Consider the following 18992-nt stretch of genomic DNA (forward strand, 5'->3'; position numbering starts at 1 on the left):
TCAGATCCTGGGGCAGCTCTGGGCCCCTCAGGACAAGAAAGGCATTGAGGGGCTGGAGCGTGTCCAGAGAAGGGAATGGAGCTGGGGAAGGGGCTGGAGCAGCAGGAGGGGCTGAGGGAGCTGGGAAAGGGGCTCAGCCTGGAGCAAAGGAGGCTCAGGGGGAACCTTCTGGCTCTGCACAACTCCCTGACAGGAGGGGACAGCCAGGGGGGATCAGGCTCTGCTCCCAGGGAACAAGGGACTGGACAAGAGGAAATGGCCTCAAGCTGCACCAGGGGAGGGTCAGGTTGGACATCAGGAGGAATTTCTTCATGGAAAGGGTGGTCAGGCATTGGAAGGGGCTGCTCTGGGAGGTGGTGGAGTCTCCATCCCTGGAGGTGTCCAAGAAACAACTGGATGTGGCACTTAATGCTTTAGTTGACAAAGTGAGGATAGTTCAAAGGTTGTACTTTATGCTTTTGGGCATCTTTTCCAACATTAATGATCCTGTGGTTCTATTCTGTGATTCTAAAGGTGACTGAGGTCTTGCCTTGGAAGTCCCAGAGCAGAGTGTGTGTGTACTAGGGACTGGGGCGCACCTTGCTTTAACAAAAGAGGAATAACTGTCCTAGGAATGCTTTTCCTACTTCACATGAAGGTGTGTTAAGTGATTCATTGTGGTCATTTTACTTGTTCACAAAAATGCACTTGCTTAGACAGACACCTTGTATCATCAATTAGGATGAATTATGAATTAAGTTGAATTGGCTGAAAACTACCCATTTTTGCAGACTGTACCATGTGCTTTTTCTTCCCCAAGAAAATGCTTTCATTCTTTTGCTCAAAAGCAAGCAAAAAAAATCCTCGTGATAAATTACTTGGTGTAGCAGATGTGGTCTGTAGTCACCAGGAAGGAAAATCAACCCTTTCTGAAAGGCTGAGGCCAAGCAGTTCAAGTCACCACTTCCCTCTGCTTTCAGTTCTGAACCAGGGAAGGGACACCAAGGGGAGCAGAGGGATGGAGCAGCTCTGCTGGGAGGAAAGGCTGAGGGAACTGGGATTGTTCAGCCTGGAGAAGAGAAGGCTTTGGGGTGACCTCACTGTGGCCTTGCAGTGCCTGAAGGGAGCCCACAGGAAAGATGGAGAGAGACTCTTGGCAAGGGTCTGGAGTGACAGGACAAGGGGAAATGGCTTCACACTGACAGAGAGGGTAGGGTTAGATGGGATATGAGGCAGAAATTGTTGCCTGTGAGGGTGGGGAGGCCCTGGCACAGGTTGCCCAGAGAAGCTGTGGCTGCCCCATCCCTGGAAGTGTCCAAGGCCAGGTTGGATGGGGCTCTGAGCAACCTGGGGTAGTGGGAGGAGTCCCTGTCATGGCAGGGGTTTGGAATCCCTTCCAACCCAAACCATTCTGTGTTTCTGTGCCCAGTTCACGTGTGTCCCCAGTTCTGCTGGAAGGAGGGAGTTGGTGTGCGTGCAGTGGGAGAAGGAGGTACTGTTTGCAAGCTGCTGAGAGAAGCTTAAGGACTGGGGGAGGTGGGGAGGAAATAGGGAGAGAGGGGAAAGGATGAAGAAGTGCTGAAGTTTTCTGTGTACCTGTTTACTCAAAATGTGTGGTGGGAATGAAACGTTTTTAAACAAACAACTTTGCAGCCAATAGAAACGAATCAGTGACTATAATTTTCATAGAAGTGCTTCATTTTCTATCTGGCTTGTCTCCAGGACTTAATCAAGGCTTTCTTGGAAATGTTGGGTTTGCAGTCAGTATGAATGCATCTCTGAGGCAATTTTTGGTTTGCTGCTTGCTTTCTGTGCAGCTGCAGGGATGTGTTTAAGTGAGTAGGATGCTGCTCTCTGTTCTGCTGATGGCACGTAGCTTTTCCATGCATAAGTTAGTGGGAACTGAATCCCAGGAGTAGTATTAGCTCCTCAGAGGTAATTGAGCTTTTGTGCAAGTCCCAGCTACTGGTTTTGAGAGTAACTTCTCTCCCGAAGTGGTGAATGAAGTTTTAGGTGCTTACCAGGAAAGGTGAAAGTTGTCCTGGTACACAGGATAGATTTGCAGTGAGTTATGTGAAAGGTGAAACTCAATATTGATGAAGGTTCTTCCATAGAGAAGTAAGGTTTTCCACTGGAAGGACCTAATGCACTGCCCTTTCACATTTTAATGTGCTTTGGAATAAAAATGATTCATCAGGCTTTCTTGCTGCCAGTCAGGTGATAATCCCAGTTAGATAATGCTGAGTGGCATTGTTCTGGTGCAGACAGAAGACAGGGCAGCACTTCACTCTCCATTCCCTGGTGCATGGAGCTGCCATCTCTGCTGGTGATCAGTAATGCTGCAGAAATAGCTGTGCCATTGGTTATAGCTGCACCTTGCAGATAGTGAGTATTTGCCCAGCAGGAACTGATTGTGTGCGCATTTCCAGGTAGATTTGAGGAAATGCATGGTTTAAACTCATACCATCTGCTAATTCAGGTATCTGAGAGAAGCATTTAAAGCATACTTTGGTGTGGACTTACAAGTAAAAAGAACTTTCTCCACCCCCCCAAAAAACCCAAACCAAAACAAAAACACCCGAAAAACCAACCAAACCCCAAACCTGGCACATTCTGTAATCCTGGATTGTTATAATATCTTTCTTTGTTTTCACTGGGTTTGCCTCCTCAATTGATAGAACACTGCTTCTTCCAGAATATCCCCTTACTGAAGAAAACATTTTTAGCTGACCCCAAACAGTTCAGCCAAAGGAATGTTAATAAAAGGAGTTATTAATAATTCCTGCACTGAGTAGACTTTAACTTCGACAGGAATACTGTTTCAAGACACAGCAGCTCAGCAGCTCAGCCTAAGGACAAGAAGACATGTTTATTTTGTAGCTGATTCCACGGTTGGAGGTCAGTTACATCCAGATGCTTTGAGGAAAAATAATCAAGTAATAGGGGATGGAGGCAGTCAGGGGGAAGTCTGATTTTATTTCCGACTCCAGACCATCTGCTTTCAAAAAAGGCATTGCTCTTAGATGGAAGATACCTTTTCTTAATTATTTAACTTTCTAGGTACTTTTTTTGTTTGTATGTTGCTCTACTCTAATGTGTTCTTATCAGCATGTAAAGTTCCTTTTTTTCCTGAAGGCTGCTGGATGCTTGTGTCAGACATTTTTGTTCTTGTGGAGGATAAAATAGTCACTTTTGGGGAAGTTCAAACTGATGCAGATTATTTAGATGGCATTGAAGTCCTCAGACTAGCAGTGGAATGTTGCTGAGGATATGTCTGGATCTAACATTCCCTCCTTCAGAAGACAGGGTAGATGCCAGACACTTGTCAGCCTTCTTTTCTTGAAAAGAATATCCTCATTCTCTTCCCACTCCTTTCCATGAGCAGGCAGGAAGGAGGAAGCAGGCAACCACAGGCTGGTCATGCTCACCTTGATCTGTGGAGAAAGTGATGGAGTAACTCACCCTGGAAGGTATTTCCAGGCACAGGAAGGTGATCAAGAGGAGACTGCATGGATTTGCCAGAGGGATGTTGTGCTTGACCAACCCAGAAAACCTTCTGTGGGGAAATGACTGGGTTGGTAGATGAGGGGACAGCAGTGGACATTGTCTACCTGGACTTCAGTAAGGCTTTTGATACTGTCTCCCTCACAGCAGAGCAGATTGAGGGTGGGGTAAATCAGGAGACAGGGGACAGTCTGAAGGGGATGGTCAGTGGCACAAAGTCTAAATGGAGGCCTCTAACTGGGTCCAATTCTGTCCAACATCCTCATTAATTATCCGGATGATGGGGCAGAGTATTCCCCCAGCAGACAGAGAACTGGGAGCAGTGGCTGGTGTCCATGGGGGCTGTGCTGCCATCCAGGGGAGCCTGGGCAGGCTGGAGAAGTGGGTGGCAGGAACCTCCTGGAGTTCAGGAAGGAGGAGTGCAAAGTTCTGTGGACCTGGGGAGGAGGAGGCACCAGTATTTGCTGGGGACTGAGTGACTGGGAAGCAGCTTGGCAGGAAAGGTCCTGGCAGGCACCAGGATGGATGTGAGCCAAGTGTACTCCCATAGCAAAGAAAGTTAAAAGTATCCTGAGCTGTGTTAGGACGATCATTGTCAGCAAGTCAAGGGGCTGATCCTTCCCCTCTGTTAAGCACTGGTGAGACCACACCCGGAGTATTGTCTTCCCTTCTGGGTGCCCAGTCAAGAAAGACATGGATGTGCTGGAGAGAGTCTGATGAAGGGACTGGAGCATCTCTGCTGTGAGGAAAAGCTGAGAGTGCTGTAACTCTTGAGAGATCTTACCAGAATTATCTGATGTGGGGAGGTAAATAAGATGGAGCCAGGCTTTTTTCCATGGTGCTCAGCCACAGGACCAAAGGCAATGGACACAAACTAGAACAGAAACTGGTTTTTTGGTTGGGTTTTTGCTTGTTTAGGGGTTTTTTTTAAAGTATGAGAGTGACTGAGCACTGCCACAGGCTGCCCAGGGAGGTTTTGGAGTTTTCATCCTTGGAGATATTCCAAGGCTGACTGGTCATGTTCCTGGGCAGGCAGCTGTGGCTGGCCCTACTTGAGCAGGGGTGACCTCCAGAGGTCCTTGATAACTTCAGCCTTTCTGTGATCAGTAGTGAAAATAACCTCTGGGTTTCTTCTCAATGCATTGACACAAGGGCTAATCTGGGAAAAGCTTCTGCTGAGGGTGATTGTATTTAACTCTTGAATGTCTTCCTAATTTTTCCATATGGTTCTGCAGAAAATAAGCCTGAAGGGACTGTTGTAGCACTCGCTCTGCCATTGTCACTGATGAAAGATAACATTCAGGAATATACTGGAAATAATGACAGGAATCACCATTTTATAAATAACAACATGACCTACATCCCTGTATTAGACATCTCTTTAAACCTCTTTTCTTCCCTTTAAGAAAAGACTGCTTTATAAAATGCTTTTTATATTATTTCGTACCTCTCAAGAGGCTGTTTTCCAAATCGTACCATTAGGACATTTTGGTTGACACTTGTGCCACTTTTTGCACTTAAATTCATCAGTTTTAGTTGTAGACTCCCATTTTAATTCTCCATCCTGTGTCTGCCCTGTGAGAATCCCAAATGCCTGGAGATGGTTGTTACCCTTCCTCACTTGAGAGTCTGCCTGTGTAATGCTGCAAGATGTAGATAGAGGTGGGTAGGGTTTAGTATCTCTCTGGTGTTTCCGATTTTTGGAATTGGTAAGGTTGTTATACTCTCCTACACAACCTGGCTGAAGACTCATTTGGTGGCTGCATCATCAAACTGGTTGCTCTGTGTATTTCCCTTTTTGGCTTTTAGTGCTGTTCTCCAGCAGCACCATTATCCACTTCTCCTTCCTGCTGCATATCCACCTTTTTAGGCCTTTAAATCGATCAAAATCCAGCTCATTAAAACAATTTGTGAAAGCATTTGGTGACATTCACTTCATTCTGTCTTCTTGAAGTCTGCCAAAAAAAAAAAAAGGAAAATTCAGAGTTAGAGAAGCAGTCAGAGAGTCAGAGCTGCAATGTGGGTAGGAAGTTATATGTACATGTGTGTTATATTTGTATTCATGTGGCTAATGAACAATACCTGAGGATCTGAGTTGGCCAGGGCAGCAGTCATGTTGATTCTGTTGTTGGGAGAACAAATGACAGAGAAAGCATTAATCTTGCTTATATTTCTCTCAAAGAGTCTCTGAAGTCATTTTTGTATCCCTTCACTGTACTACTTGAGTTTTGGGGGTTTCATTTTTGTGTGTCCTGTGAATGCCATCTGTGCATTATTGTGAATGATAATGGGGCCCAGGCTACAAATTAGTTCTAAACTATTAGATCAATTAGTATTACTTAATAATAGAACCATAGAATCACGGAATTGCCTGGTTTGGAAGGGACCTTAAAGATATCTCATTCTAACCCCCTGCCATGAGCAGGGACACCTCCCACTGGACCAGGTTGCTCAGAGCAAGGTATGATCTCCTTCCTAGCCTATGAGCACTGCATTTGGCTCCCTCTGGTTTTTTACAGTCAGTTGAGAGGAAAAGGAATTGCTGGGCGTGATTCACTGACAGCCTTAAATGTTGACCTGACAGTAAGGGGATCGTGCTGCAGAAATACCAGTTTGACCCCAGTGACTGTAATGGGAGTTCAGATCGCTGGCTGAGTTGTTCAGTGAGTCCATAAAACACTGGAGACAACCAAGGTAACTCCAAGCCCTAGGCTCTAAAATCTGTGAGAGATTGGGCACAGGTCTGATGGAGATTTTCAGCTGCCTGAGGAATGCCAGTGCCTTTGAGCAGGCCCAGGTGACCTATCAAGTACCTGGGAAGCTCTAGAGCACAATATTTGAAATACCTGCAGAAGAGCCTGTGATTCAATTGATGTAGGGGTATTTCAGAATCATCTTTCAGGTTTTAAGTATATTTTTATTTTTTTTTTAGTCTCTGTATAAATATCAGAGTTCTGTTTGGCTCGTTCTTGATGGTTCATTGCTAACTTAAATAGATCTATGAGTGCATTGCTACATGGAGTTTTTTAGGGATAGATCCACCAAGTGAAAGGCACTGAAGTGCTCAGTTACTCCTTCAGCTGGGGCCACAGAAGGACCTGGGATGGAGTGGGTGGTGAGATGGAGAGGGTGACATCGTTTTCTCTGTTCTCTAATTCCCTTCTCGTGAATTGTGTTAATGTTGGATCTCACATTTTGCATGAGTCAGGAGTGCTGTAGTGGTAAACATAAGTTTCTAGTCAAGCACAAGTGCAACAAGAGAGAGGATGAAAAGAAAATGTGGAAAAAAGCACTGTAGGCTCAAGTGGGGATGGTAGAAGGGGGGAGTGTGATGGTTCTGTTCTCTGGCCTTCCAGAGATCTCCATGGAAATGAGTCTACCAAGATAAAAAATAAGAAGGCTGAGCTACATGCTTTATCAAAAATACACCAGATTGAGGTGGAAGAGAGCAGTTCTTAAAAAAAAAGAAAGAATATTTTTGTCAAAGATAGGGAGGTGGGAGGAAAGTCCAGTAATGCTTTGCAACTTAGTAGTAACAAGCACCCACAGGAGCAAAATATATCTGTGTGCCACTGTGGCTGAGGAGGAATGAATGTGTGAGTGATTGTATGTAATGGAGGGGTTGTATCTTTGAGCAGTTGGACAGAAGGGGTTGTTCTGCTGCCTATGAATGAGCAATTTGGCTTTCTAACCCTCTTTTTTTTTTTTTCCTCTTGCCCTTTGGAGCACTGGTAACCACTGAGTTCCGCTGGTGGCTTCCGTGTGTGAGGTGGCCTCACACAGATGAAGGCATTAGAATAATTGCTTGCACTAATCTCGTAACAAAGGATTGGGAGGGCATTAAAAAAATGTGTTTGGGGAAGTGTAGGCCACATGCACCATCACAGCCACGAAGGTTAATCTGAAGTTCTTGTTGTACAAGAGCAGGATGTGATTGGGCAACCAGAGGAACACCCCTGTGTGAGACAAACAAAACCTGCTGGGTTTTCTGGTGATGTAAAATGAGTTCCCAGCAAACAGATTTATGTGCAGTCAGCCCTTATCTACTAAAGCATGCACAACACATGGATGCAGGCACCCACTTCCCACTTTTCAGTACCCCTGCAGAAAATCAATATTTCTTTTAACATTCGTAGAATCACAAAATGGCCTGGGTCAGAAGGGACCTTAAAGACCATCCAGTTCCAGCCTCCTGCCATGGGATGGAGCAGGGAAGCCACAACTTCTCTGGGAAACCTGTGCCAGGGCCTCAGAACCCTCACAGGCAACAATTTCTTCCCAATGTCCAATCTAAACCTGCTCTCTGTCAGTGTGAAGCCATTCCCCCTTGCCCTGTCACTCCAGGCCCTTGCCAAGAGTCTCTCTCCATCTTTTCCTGTGGGCTCCCTTCAGGCACTGCAAGGCCACAGTGAGGTTACCCCAAAGCCTTCTCTTCTCCAGGCACAACAATCCCAGTTCCCTCAGCCTTTCCTCCCAGCAGAGCTGCTCCATCCCTCTGCTCCCCTTGGTGTCCCTGCTCCAGCAGCTCCCTGTCCTTCCTGTGCTGGGATCCCAGGGCTGGATGCAGCTCTGCAGGGGGATCTCAGCAGACCAGGCTCTGTGGCTCATGTGCTTCCCACATACTTGCATCAGTGGGAGCTTTCTCCCTGGTGGACTGTTCAGTGGCTTCCTTCTTTATGGCATCAGTGAAAATAAACTTAACCTTTATCCTCTAAGCTCACACGGCTCAAGGTGTATCAATAAGTGCTGTGAAGCTGCTTGGGGGGTTTGTTTTGTTTTATTTTTTCTCTCTGCCTTAAGAAAAAGAGGGTGCTGTGTTATGGAACAAATAAAAGGGGCTTTTTTACCTAGCTGGGAGTGCTGCTGTCCCCCACTGATGCAGAGGTAGGAAACAAGTGTGGAAGGAGAGGTACTGATGATTGGTTGGAAGTTGGAATGTCTTATCTCAGAAAGAGCCCAAGGCTCTCTGTTAAGTTGTCCTCACCTCTGCATCACTCTGAAGTCTTAAGAATCTTAATGCTCATATTTTAAGTCCAGGAGTGTTTTTTACAGACATTTACACTTGCTTTTGCCAGAAGATGTAAACAGCACGGTCTTGAAGTCCTCTGTGCTGACAGAGAGCCCAGCCGAGCAGATACTGATCCGAAGGGAAGCCTTTGGATGCTGCTGCACAGCAATATAGGAATATCAGTTCCCCTCATGTCTCTTCCATGGTGGGAGAAATGCATGTGGAATATTCCTTCTTGCTGTCTTTGCAACAGATGGAAAGCACACAAAGAGAAAAGCATGATTTTTAGATCTGTATTGGGGGTGGGAAAGTAATAACTTGGAGGACAAGCCACAGTCATTGTCACTCCAGGAGTTTTCTGTTATTAATTGTCAGCTTCTGTCCCTTATTTTTCCCTAATAAAGACTCCAGAAGGCTTTTCCACTTAGTGAACAACCTGTTCTACACCACAGGGAGTAAGGAAGATGAATTCATCTCTATCTCAAATTTGGATGAGGAAAGAGTGGAACATTTGGTCTGTAGTGAGGGGATGCAAGCTGCCTCTGCAAAAATGATCTTCCACAAACTCCAATTAAGTGGAATGCTGGGTTGACTGAAGTTATCCCGAGACTGGAAGTCTGTGTGTGCATTTTCTTTCAATTTTAAAGCTGTGAGGTTCACGCCCAAAAGCACAGAATCTTAAAAGCAACATTTAAAAAGTTTGAAGCACTGTTTGAGACACGGTGTTTGTTCAGGCTTCTCTTGCTCTTGCCATCTAGGCTGTATATTTTGACCCTGCTTGAGCATGGAGGTGGGACCAGATGACCCACTGCGATCCCTTCCAAATTTACCGATTCTGTGATATTTGTCCGTGCTGGTGACATGACTTCTATTTCTTCATAGTTTTTTGATGGGTAACCTTAAGAAAATATGCTGCTAATGGTCATACCGCTCATTTATCTCAGTCTTTAAAGAGAAATTTCCTTCTTTACTACTTTTTCTGTCTGTCCATTCACATCCCCTGTGATGCCTACTTGGCCTGTGCACCTTTCGAGGAAGCTGTGGTCCTGGGGCAAATTCAGCTGCGCCAATAATCCATTAATATTGCTGGTCCTTAAGCCTGTCTTAGTCTTGCTGTGGCCTGTAGTGCTGTGTCTTCATGAACAGAGGGGTTTTTATCCTTGAAAAACACCAGCTGTGTTTCCTGGTGTATCAAATTAGCAATAATTTACTTAGGGAAAACATCGTGAGTTACAAAGCGGGATTGTGTCTAATTGCGCTGGCCTTCTTCCATCTGGGATTTCACCAGCCTTTTGCCTGTGATCCTTGTTGGATCAAAGCTTCCCTCTGAAGTGGGAAGGACTGGAAAATGGCAAGAGGGAGGAGGATTCCGTTCAATTCTCAATATCCTGAACTAAAGCACCCTGGTGGTGTCACTCTGGTATCCTGAACCTGAAAATCACGGGAGTCCCGTCAACTTAAAGGGCAGCATCAAATTCCAGATCTCTGGAAGGCCCGGCCAGGCACCCAGGTACTGTCCCAGGGCTTAGGGTAGGCATCCTCATATGTTAAATTTGCCTAGAGAGTGGTGAATGTCCTTCCACTGGTCTGTTTTGCACCGTGAATATAACTGATTTTAGCCGTGCTTAGAAAGCAGCTATTGGCTGCACTTTAGATCCTATTTATGCTCTAAATACCACGGATAAGTGCTTGCCATTAACAGGAAAAATATACTCTGTTTTCTCTGAGCGTTTAGAAGTGTGTAGGTGCTCCACCTGCACCCCCTCCACTCCCATTTTTGAGTCCCTCAGCATTTGAACACTGAACTTTTGGGAGTTGTGCTATAATTCATGTCTCCTTCTTCCTTACAGGCTATGGGCTCCTACATTTCCAATCCACAACAGTGGAGTCTTTCTTAAGAAAATCCAGAACCATTGCTAAACGTAGAGGTAGGAATGCGCAGGAGTCTAATTCTAGTCCAGCCAATAATATTGCTGTAAACAAAATGTATCTAGTAATTATCAGGATATTCTTATCATAAGCTTTAGAGATCTCCTGAATTAGCTATTTAAAAAGAAAAAAAAAACAACCCAAAACCAAACCCAAACAAACAAACCACACACAAAAAAACCCATGAAAAAACCCACAAAAACCCCAAAAAACAAACAAAAAAAACCCCAAAACAAAACACTGTGGTCCCTTCTAACCCGGCCCATTCTGCGATTCTTTGAGCTGTTTTTATTTCCAATTCATCATAAAGGTCAGGATTTTGGGAGGAGGGTGGGTGAGTTAAGGTGAGTTGGGCTTGCCTGCCTGCCCCCCGTGGCACCTGCAAGCCCTGAGCCAGCTGACACTGTTTCAGTGCAGAATGCAGAGACAAAAATCAGAGGATGAGCAAGCCCTGGCCTGTGCCCTTTGCATGTAATCCACCTGTCCAACAGCACTGACGTCATCTCCTGGAGAAGGAACCGAGAGGACCTTTGGTGTAGAAACCTCCAAGAGTTCAGTATAGTTTGTTGGACGGGGTCTCCTGCCCTTTGATGGGAGCTAAGATCAAGGTCTTTGACATATTTAATACCTTTTACATACATAGCAAAAATTACATTTGGAGAGAGTCAGTTTTTGAAATGTGAGCATTGACTTTTTCAGTGCTCAGTTCCATTTCAGTTCCTACACAGACCCTGTCGTCTTTCCCACATTCTCTGGCAAGATGAGGGAGCTCAGTGCCTGGCAGTGAGTGTTTTATTGTCTCCAGAGAAGGTGGGCTGAGGGAATGCTGGGGAGTGATTGGGAGATGCCATGAAACACAAAGGGATGTGCAAGTACTGCAGAGCTACGTGCGTGGTGGTGGGGCAGGAATTTTTGAGAGATCCCATGAAAAATGCTGCACTAATGCAGAATGGGAATGCTGGAAGAGACAGTGAAGTGAAGAAAGTCAGTTTTCCTACAGATTGCAGACAGTGGAGATGGGTTCTAAGGTCTTGTGGGACAGAAACCCTTATTTTTAAAATGAACTGAGCATGGTTTGTTCTAAAAACAATCAAGATTCATGCTACAGGTTCCAGCAGAATGGAAGAATTTCAAAGCAAATGAGTTAAGCTGGGAAGAAGAAAAGTAGGATGAGAAGGTGTAACAAACATTTTTCAGGGCTGCATGACAAATGTCTGCATCATCTGTCTTTTTTGCTTCAAATTCTGTCATTTCTGTGTTGTCTCCTGAATACCAGCATTAGGAAAAAGAGAGTTACGGTGTAAGTGCTTGGGGTGGGTGGGTAATACTGTATTGAAAAGTTCCACAGGGAAATTTTGTCTTTATTGTTTGCATTACCATATTACCTAAAGGCCTTTGGGAATCAAAATATTATTTTTTAGGCCCTATGTGGCAGAAGTTTCTCCACTATAAGCAATAACTATAAAGAAAAAGTGCAGTGATAGGGAAGATAAGAACTGGAAGCAATACTAGGAAAATCTGTTATGCATATTAATATTGCATAGAAATCCTGGTAGGAGACGAAATTGGATTTTAGAGTATTTACTTCAGAAATAAAAAATGCTGTGCTGAATCTGTGGAGATAGCTTTAGAGAATTTAGCTTTCTGAGCTCTCATTCTTCTTTAATGCAAGAAATACGCTATTGGTGCAGTTCCTGGGCCATGTAGACTAGGGACTGCTTATGGCATCCTAGAGAAACTTCCTCATGTCACTGGAGGAAACTGGAATTGTGGGATATGCTGGTAAACAGGTAAAGAAAAAAACCAGGCTGGGAAAAGGTTAGTGACTTACCACAGAACCACTGGCATCTATATAGGTCACATTCCAATAGGGTACCTGGGCCACTGGTAAAGATTCCTGAAGGGAATGGATTGCAGGTACTACAATCTTTAATTTCAGCACAGCCGTGATCTCTGTGGAAAACCTGCCTTCATAATACATGAGAGTTGTATTTAAACAGCCAGAGTGAGATGCTGTTCCATCATGAAGTTCAACCTTCTCCCTTCCCAGAATTCAGAGGATGCTGGATTTCTGAAGGGCAGAGCAAGAGGGGCTCCTGAAGGGAATGTGTAGCTCCAGAAGTTGTGGTGGTCTGGCTCGTGCCATGCACTGTGGTACTTGCAGGCAGCACTGGGTGTGCAGCTCCTGGAATGTGCTTTTTCACCTACAAGCAGCTTTTTTTTTCCCCTCAAAAAAAGTCCATTTCAGCCATGTCTGAAATGAAGCTCTGACATCTTGGTCACAGCAAAGCATAGGCATTGTTCCATCACAACTGAGCCTGCCTGCTGCTGGATTTGAGTTAAAATTCAAGCAACCCAGAAATGACATTTATCCATTCTATAGATTACATGGTTGTGCATTTGTCCCTGGGAAGAGAAGGAATTGTCTTTCCTGATTATTTAGTTGAATACCCCAGTTCTTTGACTCCTTTCTTTAGCAACAGGGCAGGACCGTTCCCGTAAATTTAAGCAGTTGTCATGTAAAAATCATGAGGAAGTACAGGCAAGGCTTCGTGGCCTGCACTGAGTGGAATATGATCACTGTTTATTGTATTGACATTTTGGAAGAGGTTTTGTTGTCTAATGTGGTTGCTGATTGATGCTGGCATTAGTGTATCATTGCCTGTGAAGGTTTTCTGTTGCCACAAGATCTCAGAACAGAAAGTTATGGCAACAAATTTTAGAGAAGCAAAAGGGTTGGCCTCATGAAAAAAATACGAAATAAGGCTGGGGTGGTGGTTAGATGGTGATGAGAAAATCTTATGGACTCCAGTTTTCAGGAACTCCTGCACCTGTTTCTCTGGCCAAAAATGCACAATATAAAAGAGAATTGGGGAATTTAGTAAAACCTCTCTGTTTAAACCCTTTCTGGGCATTGCTTCCTTATCTGCTTCCCTCATGAAACCAAGGCTTTTACTTTATTAGGGATTATGCCTAGATAAAGCTGTATCTGTGGAAAGATATTTTTTCCTCTTTCTTGACTTCAAACCAGGAATCTCTCAACAGAGATTCAGGAATAGAGAGTCTGCTGCTAAACCCCTCCTGCTGTAGTGTGTTCATAGGAGAAACTTGTTGCCTTTCCCACTGGTGCTCAGGAGAGATGATTTGCCTTGTAACAAGGACTCTGAAAAAAAATTTAGAATGTGATATTACCTTTATTATAATTTTCTGTTTTGTTTGGTGTTTTTTTAATGCTACATTAGTGTGTCTATACTTATATCTATAGAATATATACAGTTCATTTTGTAGAAAAGAACACTGCCTAGGGTTGACCCAAAAGATCATCTGTTTTCTCCTTAAATATGGTCTTTCCAACTTGAAATGTTTTGTATTTAAGCACCTTAATTTGTTGAGAGTTGCTTCAGCAGTTGTCCCATGAGAGCATTTGGAAAAAAAAAATTTTGAGGGGAAATTTGAGCTGCAAAAAAGTCAGTTTGAGGTTAGAAAACAAAGAGACATTTCACCCTACTTACCTTTCCAAAATGCTTTGTATTTGGTTTGCGTCAGTTTCTGTCCCCAGTAGCTGGTACCTTGTCCTTAGAGCATTCCCACATGTGGAACAGGCAGTAAGGTTGTACAGAAAGACAGCAAAAGTCTTTAAAAGGCTTAAAAAGACCTTTTTAAAAAGCTTTAATAAAAATATAGGATGGGCTGTAGTGATGGGGTGCAGGCTTGTTCAGCCACATCCACTGATCAGTGAGGGGTTACATTTGACTGGCTCTTCTTTGTACCCTTCTATGTCCTATTTTCTTCCTCCCCCCTTGTTTTGCCCTGACCCACTAAACGTTCCTTAAGTTCAGTCCCTCAGGCCCACCTCAAATATCCTCAGCTGTCTTATTCCTCTTGTTTCCTCCTTCTTATCAGTTACAAATTCCTCTCCAAAGCTGTGCCTGACAATCCTTGGTGGTCCCATCAATTAATGGCTAAAGACTTTTGCCCTTTCCCGGTGCCTCTCTCCCTCTCCTGTGCACGTGGCTTGTGCCCTCTGCATGTTCTTTTTTATAAATTCCTCCTTCATTTCATATTCCTGTGGGAGGGAAAGGCTCCTTGAGTGGATAATGAAGCAGAGGCCCCCACCTTCCATATACCCTTGGAGTGGTGCCTCCAGTCTTGTACTGGAGGCTCAACTCTGGATGTAGCACTTGAGTGCTACAAGAGCTGATCAAGGAGGCAGAACTTGTGTTTCTGCCATTTCCCCTTCATTGCAGTGATTAAACATGTGTTTAATATGGCACTCACAGCACTGCACAGCATGGGCAGTACTCCAGCGTGTTGTTTGCTTGGCTATCTCGAAACCTGTCATCATTCCTGGAACAGAATTCATTTCTGAAGCAATGCTCTGGGCAATGATTCTGATGCTGTTACCCTGAACACAACGGCCAAAGTCTAATTGTGGTAGGAACAAACTTTCAAAAGGAGAGTTCAACAGCACCAGGAACGCACCTGTTGTATACAATCTCTTTATTTCACCTGGATAGAGAGATTCAAGTCCTTATTACTTCCCTGTTTACACATTATTGTTTTCAGTAGAAAACGGCTGGAGATGGCCTAGCACGATCCTACTGAGAACAGTGGTGCAAAGATATTTTCTCATCAGCACAGAGGGACTGGCTCTGAATGGGAGAGCATTCCTGAGATTAGAGGTCTGACGGATGGTTGTCTTTCTCTTCCACACAGATAATAAACCTGAGGTAGAACCACCAGTGCAGATGCAGAGACTAAAATCTGCCCTTTGCCACCATGTGCCTCTTAGGGGCAGAAGGCAGCGTGTTCTCCCTGTGGAAGGAGAGGCAGAACTGTGTTGCCAAGCTGTAACAGAAGAAGAGCTGTAATGAGCCTAAAAGAAGTTGGGAGAGTATTAACTTACACAAGTGACCAGAATCTGTAACTGATATGGAACAAACAGCATCTGTGTCCTCTCCTTGCTTCAGGGCCAGCAAATCTCTTCACTCTCATAGCAACAGCCACACTGAATAGACCTGCAGGAGCTTTCATCACTTCTACCAATATGTGACCCTTGTCCTGCTGCTCTTGTTAGCAAGGACTCTGTTTTCCATCACCTCTCTTCAGGCAGGTTGGACTGCCCCTCATTCTTTTGATGAACTTATCACACCCTTGGATGACAGGCCAGCTAGAGGGGCAGAAATATGGGAAGCCAAATATCATCCAGTGAGCAGAATAAACACATACAAGAGTCAGGAAACTGACTTTGACTTCTGAAAATGTCTCTATTTAGCAGGAAGGGGGAGGATCTGATATCCAGCTTTCAAAGCCACGTTGCAGAAGGGGGTCAGAAGGGGTCAGTCGTCTTCCCCTTCCAGGGAAGGCTTCTGGAGGTTGGGAAAGAAAACTAGATATGGTCTGCCTGTAGGTTCTCTTGTTGGTTTGGAAGGCTGTGGCTCCCTGTGCTTCTCCTGCACCAGAACTTCTCTGCCTTGCAGGAGCTGAGCTGGGAGTATAATTTGTTTTAAATAGTGTCTCCATTTCTCCTGCAGCCTCCCTTCAGGCACTGAAAGGCCACAGTTAGGTCACTATTAGGTTCTTTGGTCTTGCCCATTCCCTTTCAGGGTTACATCAGAGCTCTTTACCTTGGACTAAAAGCATCAGGAAGAATCAGGCTTTGTCATAGTCCAATCCACTGTTCCTGTATAATCTCTGTGTCTAATAATCGTTCCTGTTCTTATCCCAGTCTGTGGGAATAGGACTTTCCTGCTGCTGCCCTCGGTTTCCAGGTAAGGAACTCTTGTACAGAGTAAAGAAAAGATGCATTTTTGAAAGTCCAGAGCTCTTTGAGTCTTTAAAGGCATCAATTCTATCCATGAGATTGGCCTTCAAAAGTGTTTCAAGTGTCCAAGAGCATCAAATCCAGTGAAAGACAAAATGGTTTAAATTTCAAACTGGCCAAGTGCTATATAGATTCCAAAGTCTTTCAGGTGTTTCAAGCCTGTGATAACTGCTTAGAGATTGCTTGGAGCTAATTGATTGAGAGTTAGGTGCCTTTGAGAATCTGAAAGCACCTTGACCTTATTTAAAACCATATATCCTGAGCTGACACTTGTATGTAAAGCCATTTGGGTCTTCACTGGATGAAATTCAAACAGAAAATAACAAAGCAAGGTGCCACATGTCTTAGTAAAAGTAAGGATGCCTTCAAAGACGGTTTATTTTGTGTTCGTTTTCCTATAAATGATAAGAAATATTAATTAATGTTTTGCTAGTTCAGCTACTATATTTTTTTTTCTTGGTGTATTACTGTCCAATCAGAAGTTTTTTGAAGAAGCAACAGTTCACTTGGGAAAAATCTGTTCCATTTTCAAGAGGAGTGAGACTAAGAATTGCTCTGCTTTTGAAACCTTCCCCTTTTGTTAGTGAAAGGTGTATTTATACTCTAAATCTTTCTTAAATTATTTGATGCTTACCTATAGGGTTTCTTATACTGGCATAGCTATATCTTGCAGCACATTTGGGAGTAGTAATTAAAAAAATGAATTTTAATCAAAAGGAGAGAGTCAAATCTGCGTAGTCTGACTTTTATTAGCATAGTACTCTGTATCTGGCATCACCTTTTCAGTGATAAGTCTTTATGCCTTTGTCTCACTGTGTAGACAGCTTGCCATGTGATTTTTGTCTTGCTATAGAGAATCAGAACCTGCTGGTGCTTCATTTGTACCCCGAGAGCTCTGGAAATTTTTTCCACCCTTCTAGCTCAAGGTTGCTCCAAGTGCATTGCTGATTGTATTCTGTTCTGTTCAAAGAAATCAAAAGGAAAACTTTGCAAAGAAGATTTCTTGGTGGGTCTCATCAAAAGTTTGTGCCCTGTTGTGCTCTGAGTGGGTAGATTCAAGTTTTTTCCTTTATAAACTGAACTGAATCACACCTGACTGAGGTTATTCCACAAAGCTGAACCACAGTGTTGCTTGTATGGAATATTGACTCAAGCAAGTGAAATGCTCTTATGGAGCTCTGGAAGGTGATCATCCCCAAACCTGAAGGGTTCCAACTTAATTTGAAATTGCTGAGTAGGATTTGTGTGATGCCTTCCCTTCCTGGGCATGAGGAGGAGACAAAGCAGCTGTACTTGCACAATAGTTCTGCAAGGAGGTTAATCTTTCTGATTTATACATTCCAAGACTACAGAAAGACTGGTTTGGATTGACTTCCAGAGTACCAGTAAACAAGGCTGTCTCTTCTGATTTCAACTTACTTTGAACAATGTTTTCCTTATCAAAACTAGATACCATCAGATAGAGTCTCTGGGGTGAAGAAGGGAAACAGATTTGCGAGGCATCATCATCATCTACTGTGCTTTGTCACGCCAGGAGGGAAGTAGGAAGAGGGGGTGATAAGAAATTTATGTCTTGTATTTTATTACTCATCCAAAGTCTTCAATTATTAGCGCTGTGCAAATGAAGTTGTCTTGGATTGTCTGACAGATCTTATGATAAGCTCCTTAACAAGACAATAAAACTGGGAAGATGTCAATTGGGTAATTAGCTGATAATCAATATCCAGCAGCTGTGATGAGATGGCAGGCAGATATCAGGCTCTGCTCAAGGCTTTGGGTGCTTTGTTGGTTCAAGTTTCAGGGAAGATGCTGCCAAAACATTAATAATTGCATTGTGTGACAAGAGTTGGGATAAAGGAATAGCAGCCTAATAGTGACATTAATCTAAACTGAGTATGTAGAAATCTTTTCTCCTACACAAATCATTATCAAGTGGTTGATCCTGGCAATTTGAGTTTTCTCTTGACATGGGCATTAGGCAGGGAAGATATGAAATGCCCTGGGTAGAACCTTAAATTCCTAAATCTCCACGGAGCCAGGGATATCAGCCCATGTTACTTTAACTATTTAATTATAACTTAATGGATGCAAAGCTGATTGGACCACTCCTTTACTGTCTCAGAGACAACTGGAGCAGGATTTACTTCATTTATCTGTAGACATTGACAGCAAAGACTTAGACATAATTCTGAGCAACGTATCTCAACTGCAATGATATCCAGAAACAAGGAGCAGGAGTTGTCTGGTGTAAGGAGCTGTTCACATTCTGATGGAGATGAGGTGCATCCTGGCAGTCTCTGGTTCTGTTCATTATCCCTGGAAGTCTGGATGGCCACATCAACTGCCTGAAGTTCAGAGATATGAACCTTGCTGTGACTGACTGCACCACAGATATCAATGAGAGTAAGAGCTGGCTTGGAGGGAGTCTGTCTGTGTGGCAGATCCAATGGCACAGTTATGTTTTGCTTAACAATACACAGCTGGAACTTTGCTTAGTGAAATTCATCTAATTCCAAATGTAACTTGGAGATAGACAAGGGAGAGCAAAATTTGGCCATGGAATCATAGAATGGACCTTACAGATCATCCAGTTCCACCGCCCCTGCTGTGGGCAGGGACACCTCCCACTATCCCAGGTTGCTCAGAGCCCCATCCAACCTGGCCTTGGACACTTCCAGGCATGGGGCAGCCACAGCTTCTCTGGGCAACCTGTGCCAGGGCCTCAGCACCCTCACAGGAAACAATTTC

At 44.0% G+C, this 18992-nt stretch overlaps 1 long non-coding RNA gene across 1 annotated transcript; it reads right to left on the reverse strand.

The window, feature by feature from the left end:
* Nucleotides 1–1572: 1572 nt before the first annotated feature.
* On the reverse strand, nucleotides 1573–18864 carry LOC109146123. The gene is made up of 3 exons (XR_002047940.3): nucleotides 13933–18864; nucleotides 5566–5605; nucleotides 1573–5438 (listed from the first exon to the last, which is right to left on the reverse strand). It is a non-coding gene; the product is annotated as an uncharacterized LOC109146123 (long non-coding RNA).
* Between the last annotated feature and the right edge of the window lie 128 nt (nucleotides 18865–18992).

This window comes from Corvus cornix, chromosome 1A (genome assembly GCF_000738735.6).
Source record: "Corvus cornix cornix isolate S_Up_H32 chromosome 1A, ASM73873v5, whole genome shotgun sequence".
In the NCBI taxonomy this organism is placed as follows: Eukaryota; Metazoa; Chordata; class Aves; order Passeriformes; family Corvidae; genus Corvus; species Corvus cornix.